The following is an 8,537-nucleotide window of genomic DNA, read 5'->3' on the forward strand; positions in this document are numbered from 1 at the left end:
ACCATTTAATTAGGGTTAGGGTTAGGTTATGGGTTACATTAGCATACGTTTGATTAGGGTTAGGGTCAATGTTAGTTGTTGAGTTTAGGGTAAGGACTATGCTAGGGTTTAGGTTGTTCAAGATAAGGTTTAATTAAGGTTAGGATTAATTTTAGGGTTAGGTTATTAGGATTCAATTAGGGTTAGATTATAGTTATGGTTAAGATTAGGTTATGGATAGGATTAATTTTAGGTTGTGATTAAAGTTACTATTTTAGGATAAAGCTTGGGGTTAGGGTTACAGGGTTGATATAACTTTAGTTGAAGCCTAACCATAATTGAATTCTAAATTAACTAAAAGTCTAATAATAATTATAATTAAAAACTAAACATTAATTAAACCCTAATTCTAAATTAGCCCTAAATTATAATTGTTATATTTTTCTAGTTTATTATAAGGTTAGTTTTTAAAAGTATACATAAATATATGATTAAAGACAAACTGACACATAAATTTAAGTATTGTGGATTAAACTTTTAGATGATGAATTATTAATAAATTATAGATTTTTATTTTCAATTATTGTTTTTCTAAAATGATTATTTAGATATCAATTATATTTTTAGCATTTTATGGATCTCCAAAGATTAATAAGATTATCATCATAACTCTAATAGTAATTATAATTAAAAACTATACCTAACCTTAATTAAACCTTAATCTTAACTTAACCCTAAATTATAATAGTAATTACTAAAAACTTATTTTACCTTTTCCATCTCTCTTGCTTTTAGAATAAATTTAAAACTAAAATATAGATATGAATAAAACCTTTCCAATTTTTTTCTAGATATATAAACAACAATTCTATTTTATTTTTCCTTTTGACATGTAAATTATTTCAAATTCTAAATTAAACTAAATTCTACATTTTCTAATTTTTAAATGAATCATCAATCTTTTAGAATAACTTTAAAACTAAAATCTAGATATAAATAGAACCTTTCTATATTTTTCCTAGGTAACATTTCTATTCTATTTTAAGTTTTTTTTTTTTTTGCAAATCATTTCAAATTATAAAATTAAAATAAATTAATTTCTTTTATAAATTTTAAATGAATCACCAACTTTAAAACCAATCTTAGATATAAATGGAATCTTTTTGTACTTTAGGTAAATAATATTTATATTCTATTTTAAGTTTTCTCATACAAATCATTTCAATTTTTAAAATTAAAATAAATTATATGTTTCCTAATTTTTAAATGAACCATCAATTTTTAGAATAAATCTAAAAGTAAAATCTTGATATAAATGGAACCTTTCTATATTTTTGTAGATATAAGCAATATTTCAATTCTATTTTTTCTTTTCACATGTAAATCATTTTAAGTTTTAAATTAAAACTTTTTTTTTCAATTGTTGAATAAATCAACAATTAATTTTAAAATAAATTAATCTTATAATTGATTTTTTAGAATAAGATGATGTTTAATCATGTTACTCGAATCATCTTTTCATGTCTAAACATTCTAACATTTGAACAGTCTATTTTTCCCCAAATAGCATATAAATATTGTGACTTTCTAAATATTTATACATGCCCTTAAGCTATGATATGAATCAAATCAAAATTATTTAAAAAAAAAATTATATTAAATAATTATAGATCTAACATGCCCAGAATTAAAAAAGGCCAGAAAGTGAAGAAGGTGAATAGTTTAGCATAGAAATAAACCTAAAATAGGGTTAGCATGGTTTAGGTTAGTGTAAAAGATTAATTAAGGTTAATGTAACTCTAACCATGGTATAAATACTCAACCTTGTGTAGAGGAAAGAGTTAGCAAAGAAGAACAAATTCATGGTTATCCTTCTAGTAATGGTTGTTGCTTTATAATTACAGTCGTTGTCTATATAAATGATATATGTATTGTGGTGAAATACACCATCTAATATTTGAGAGTTTTAGAATTTAATATCCATAATGATTGCATGATTTGATTTAATTTAATTTGATGTTACTTTCTAATTTTATAGCAACATATTATTCAAAGTATATTTTACTATTAGCTTAATCATTGTACCTCCATTTGATATATATACCTACTAAGACTAAGCTGAACCATAAAAGAAATATAAAAAGAACAGCATACGATTCTTCTTGGTGAAAACTCTAATCTCTTATTTTGTTGTTGCCTCACCTTCTTGATGAACACCATGTTATGCCAGAAACTATTCTTTGTTGTAGTCGCTCCCCTGAATCCCCGTTTATAGGCAAACTGTTTCTTGTAAACCCATTCCATCTTCACAATGTTTTCTCAACTCAATCTCATTTGCAGGACCTCTTTTGACACTTTGCCTCCTCCAAACTTAATATGTCTGATTCCAACATCACTCGGATTGTTCAGGTTGGCTCCCCAATTGCAGAAGCTTCAAACCCTTCACAATGTGAGGGGTTTCTTCATTTGTTGAAGAAGCATGGTTGCACTGAAGCCCAAATTGCCAATATAATGAGGATGCACCCCCCAACTTATGGGATATGCAGAAAAAATATTGGAACCTAAGATCAAACTGCTAGAAGATTTTGGTTTTGTGGATCGAAAACTGGCAAAAGTTTTGATGAGCAATCCAAACATTTTGTGCCTTAGTCTCAAGAACGACCTGCATCCCAAGATGGAATTTCTGAAGAACGTGTTTCAGTTTCAGGACATGCTCATTAAAGGCTTGTTAAGAGAACTGCGACTTCTCAACTATAACTTGGAGAAGACCCTGAAGCAATCACTTCCTTTTTTGAAAGGATGGGGTTTTTGTGGGGTCGAGCTTGTAAGCTTCTTACAGGTAAAACTGTTCGTTCTCTCACAAACGTCTCTAATGCCTACATGCGTCGATCTCATTCACAAGATTGGTGCTGACAAAAAAGGGGAAAATGTTCAAATATATCATGAGCGTAGTGATTATCAGCAGCATGGAAACTGTAGAGGCCAAGATAGAGAAACTCAAACTCTACGGTCTGTCGATTGAAGAAACCTGGCAACTACTTCGATCTACCCCCCGAGTCATTTTTCGCTCCAAGGAAAATATTATTCTCAGTAGATGATTCATTTTGTAACTGTCATTTGCACGACCACTTTGCATTTGTATCTGCCACTAAAGAAACTATTCGGGTTGACAGTTTGGATGGTGACAGCTCAAGTTAATCTTCACTTCTTCAGGAATACAAAGCATTTCTTTTTTCTTACACCGTTACTGGTGATGACCCCTATATGATGCCATTGTAGGTTATGCCTCTCAGCGTAATTAAAATATTATAATAAAAATTTAAAAAATCTAAACATATAATTTTTAATTATAAAGTTATAAATATATAATTAATGATTAATATATTATATTTATTATTCTAATAATGTAAATCTTAAAAAATAGTAAAAACTAATATGTAGAAAATCCAAAAGAAAGAAATTGAATTTGAATTACACTAACAACATCTAATTTGTAAGTATATCTTAAGGTAATAGGGTCAAGAACTCTATATCATAATTGAGAGAAAAGGGCTCACACGACAGAGAAAAGGGCGCGCACAATGCAAGGCGAACAAACCTTCCATTCCTTCAATAGTTCCTTCCTTCCTCAAATGACGACAACGGCACGCAGTGCGCATAGGAGCAATGACACCAGGAAGGCATTTGAAGAAGCAAGAAAAAAGTGCGAATAGAACATGAGAGCAGAAGAAATGTGAGCAGTTATGAGTAAAGGAGCAAGCTAAAGGCTGTAAACCCCACGCCATTCATATTCTTAAGTCACACCTTTGTAAACCCCATGCCATTCATTTGCTACTGCACGAACTTGAATACCTATATGAAACCCTTGCGGGAGTCAATCATCCATAAATATTTCAGAAACCTTATCTTTTGAAGGAGAAACCCTAGTGCAGAATCTTGGCTGAGGACACTCAAAAGCAGCAAATTTGCTTCAGGAAAAGAAACGCAAGAGACAACCCAGAGTGCGTCAGGTGCACAAATTTTTTTTCGATAGGCCCTAGAAGGTGAGAAGTTGCAGTTCCCTATGGAGGTAAGGTTTGAAATCAAAGATGCTACAGCTGATCCAATGCTCCTCCGAGTGAAAATCAAAGCACCAGGAGCCATAGAAGCTTCGAACGCCACTAGATTTCTGAGAACTATTTTTGTGAGAAAATCAAAGCTCTGAGGGTGGAAGCCGGATCGAGGCTCACAGGGTTTTCATATCCTTCTTCGCCCACTTGCTATTGCATTTCGTGTTTTCATTTATTCTGCTCTGCAAATATTTATTGCGATTAACTTCACCCACTTGCCCTCCCCCGCGCGGATCTAACCTTGGTTTCCAATGGAGCTGGAGTTAGACAGAGATATTAGTAATCATAAACCCTCGCCACAGACATTACCAGTCCTAGCTAAGTCCTTTGCTGAGACCGTCGCCCAGACCGCAGATGGAGTCCGCTCAATGGGGCACTTCCTTAAGACTCTAGCAGGTGAAGGACCCAGTCAGGACGGTAAGCTCCCTTGCAATTCCTCGAGCTCTTTCTGCATTTCTTCGAACTTTGAAATGTTGGATGAAATTATTTCAGAAAAACGTAGATTAAGTGACACTGCTATCTTTTTTGCTTGTGTTGATGCTCAAAAATGCCCACCTAGAAAATTCATAGATGACTGGTTTCATAATTTATGGAATCTTAAACTAGGGCTTAAAATTACATTCTGTAGACAAGTTCAGAGAGGTCTCTTTCTCATTTTCTTCAACATGCATGAATCCCAGTTGGAAGCTCTTAAACGCCGGTACTGGACGGTTGGAAATACATCTTTTCGAGCCCTAGCCTTGTCTCCAGAGGCGGTTAATGAGGAAGTCCTCGCGCTATCCTATCCCAAATGGGTCATCCTCAAGGATGTCCCCCCCTTTTTGTGGCATTTTCTTCCCAAAATAATGGCACCTTTTGGTAAAATCGTTAGGGTTGATGAAACTGCTAGATTGGTGCCCAACCTAGATGCAAGAATGCTTGTCTCAATCAAGCCCATAATCGACATTCCACCATCTTTAAACCTAGATATTAATGGAGACACATTCATCTGCCCGATTGAAATACTTGGAGGATTAAATGCTTATTTTCTCTGCAAAAAAGAAGGGCACATTCGCAAAAATTGCCCAATTATCAGTTGTAGGAAGCAAATGCAAAATTCTAGTGAAACTTTTGTAAACCCTAAAAATGTTAATAATATGCAACCTCCCCCTCCTATTATTGAGATCCCTAAAGATGTGTTGTCCATAGATCCCAGACCCTCTCCTATTGTCGCTAACCCTCTCGTACCTGATTGCGCACCCTTGGCCTCCGAGCCCCTCATCCCTATTTTCGTCCCCTCTCACAACCCTAATGACTCACCCATGGATGGTTTCCAGCTTGTTACATCTAGGAAACAGAGGCATAAACTTACCCCTCTCAAAGCCCTAAACCCTAGCCATTCCTCCTCTAGCCAGTTGGCCTCTTCTCCTAAATCCTTGGTCCCTAAGTAGTCCCTTGTCAAATCTGTGGTTAGAAATATGGTTAATAAGTTGGAAAACCCCCGCCGCGATGATGATGCTAGCATTAGCAATAACCCTACATTGATCCTCAAATCTGGAACCCTGGTTCATTTGGTCTCCTCTTCACTTGCAGTACTTACTTCTCACACCAGCACCATCAATCCCTCAACTTCAAATTCGCTCAAAGAAATACAGGACAATCATATAATAGAGGTTATATACACCAATAAAGGTCTAGAAGAAATTAGATCTAGCATTATGCTCCCTGACTTTCCAAGCTCCCAGTTGTCTGGGTCCGACATAGGAGGAAATGCTGATACTAGAGCGGAGCCTCCCGAAACTAGTGAAGATGATGAGGAATCTATGAAAGGACACTCCCTTATTAAAAAAAAGGGTAGGCCTATGGGCTCCAAAAACAAGAAGAAATTTGGCGATCAACAATGATCTCCCTACCAGCCCCCCATAAACCCTCTACCTTGATGAAATACATATCATGGAACATTCGCGGCCTTGAGTCGCCTGATAGAAAATTTGTTATCAAAATGTTTTTGGATTTGCACAAAAACTTAGATTTTCTGATGTTACAAGAACTTAAATCTGTTGGGTTCTCCCTCGACACATTACTTGACTTCATTTGGTGAGATGCAATCAAAATCTGTACCAACCACCCGAAAGGTAAAGGAGGGGTTGGGCTTCTTCTCGCCCCTAAATGGGCTATGAACCTAAAAGATAAAGGAACCTCTCCCTGTAATAGAGTAGCTTGGGCTACCTTAGAGATGAAGGGTTCTTGCTTTGGCATATGCTCCATTTATGCTTCTAACAATTATAAGGAACGAATATCCCTCTGGAATTGGTTAAATTCCCTCCCAAATATTCCCTGGGTCATGTTCGGGGACTTTAATATGACTGAATCCCAGAATGACAAGGCTGGGGGTCTCCTATTTGAATGGAAAAACTTAGAAATGCCTCATTGGGATAGATTCAAATAGCATCTGCAACTCTTTGACCCCTTGGAAGCCACCAAACCTGACAACCCTAACCTATGGCACACCTGGTGCAACTTTTAGCAAAGCACCAATCGGATCTACTCTAGGTTAGATAGGTTCTACGCTAATAAAGACTTCTTCTCCTTTTCCCCCAACCAGTTTGGGAATGTGGTTGCAGTCCTACCAACTACCCTGTCTGACCACTTCCCCATCTTAGCCATTATCAACATCAGAAACTCCATCACCCCTTGCCACTCCCGCAATAAGAAATTCTTGCTTAATACCTCCTTGCTACAAGATGAGGATGTCCTTATCACCATCAAATTAATTAGACTCTTCAATCTGCAACCGCATCTCCCCCAATCCCCCTTGAGTAGATGGCAGACGAACATTTCCTCCTGGTAGATTCTTCTCCAAACCATTGGCTAGAAGATAGCCAAGGACTTCAGGTTCATAGAAAAAAATCTTACTCTGCGCCTTCACTCCCTTGAGCATGAAATTCAACTACACCCCTCTTCCCCTACCTTGGCCAGGCAGGTCTCTAAGGCTAGAGATATCCTCAAAAACCACCAGTAGGTTAAGATTAGAGGTGCTTTCACCAGAGCCCGTAACCATTGGTTCCAATTTGGTGATAAGGGCTCCAAAATATTCTTTAATCTGCTCAAACAAAAGTAGATCAAGGAAAAAATTGATAGAATATCTATAGACAATAAGGAACTCCTTGATATCTATGACATCAAAGAAGCCTTTGAATTATTTTACAAGACTTTGTTTACCTCTGAGGATAATGAGGCTTCGGCAGATGCCCACACTAGATGTTGGACCATTATCCCTAATAAAATCTCTGAGGACGAATCCAGCCTCCTCAAAGCTAAACTAATCATGCACGAAATCAAGGATACCATTAGGGCTCTTAAGGATAACAAAGCCCCAGGCCCTGATGGACTTCCTGCTGAATTCTACAAAGCTAACATTGACTGGATTGCCGACAACCTTTATGATATCTATAATGAAGCCCTTGCCATAGGCACCCTGGGGGAATTCATAAATAGGGGTATCATTAAGCTTATCCCGAAAGAAGGGGAAAAAGACCTGATTAAAAATTGGAGGCCAATCACCCTCCTTAACGTCTCCTACAAGATCCTGGCCAAAGCCTTAGCCTCCCGACTTGAGAAGATCCTCCCCAAGTTCATCTGTTCCACCCAAACAAGCTTCATCAAAGGCAAGTACATCCTGGAAAATCTTGTAACGAGTTGGGAATCCATGGAATGGGCCAGGACCTCCAACCAAGACGTCGCCATGTTCCTTGTCTACTTTGAGAAAGCATATGATAGGGTGGAATGGAACTTCATCCTCATGATGCTCTCTGCCTTTGGCTTTCCTAGTGAATTCTGTGACTATGTTCGAATCCTCCTTAAAGATGCATCTGCCCTGCTTGAGATCATTGGGACCCTCTCCTAGTCGATTCCCCTCTCTAGATCGATCAGACAGGGCTGCCCCCTTGCCCTTGCTCTGTTTGTCATTGCTTCCGATGCCCTGTATTATCTCCTTAGAGATGACACCCTGTCCCCCCATGTCTAAGGCATTACCCTGCTGAACGACTCTGAGCTGATCAACATCCAATTTGCTGATGATACCTTGTTCTTCCTGAAGCTCTCAACACATAATATTGATTCCCTCAATCAAAAACTTGACATTTTTTGTAAGGCCTCCGGAGCCTGGGTATCCAACACTAAATACATTCTACTAGGTTGGAAAGAGAATCCCCCAGACTAGCTTCAACAATTTGGCTATGCGTGGGGAGGACCCACTAAACTAGTCCATTATCTTGGCATCCCCTTTTCTTTATCTCCCTCTCTTAAGGACATGTGGGGCAAGGTGAAGGGAAAGATAGACAGTAAACTCAACAAGTGGGACAATAGGGTTCTCTCCCTTGCTGGCAGGATTCAAGTCTGCCAAAAAATCCTATCCTCATACAGTATCTACTACTCCTCAATATGGATGTTTAGTAACTACCAAATCCT

This window comes from Cryptomeria japonica, chromosome 4, assembly GCF_030272615.1.
Source record: "Cryptomeria japonica chromosome 4, Sugi_1.0, whole genome shotgun sequence".
NCBI classification, from domain to species: Eukaryota; Viridiplantae; Streptophyta; class Pinopsida; order Cupressales; family Cupressaceae; genus Cryptomeria; species Cryptomeria japonica.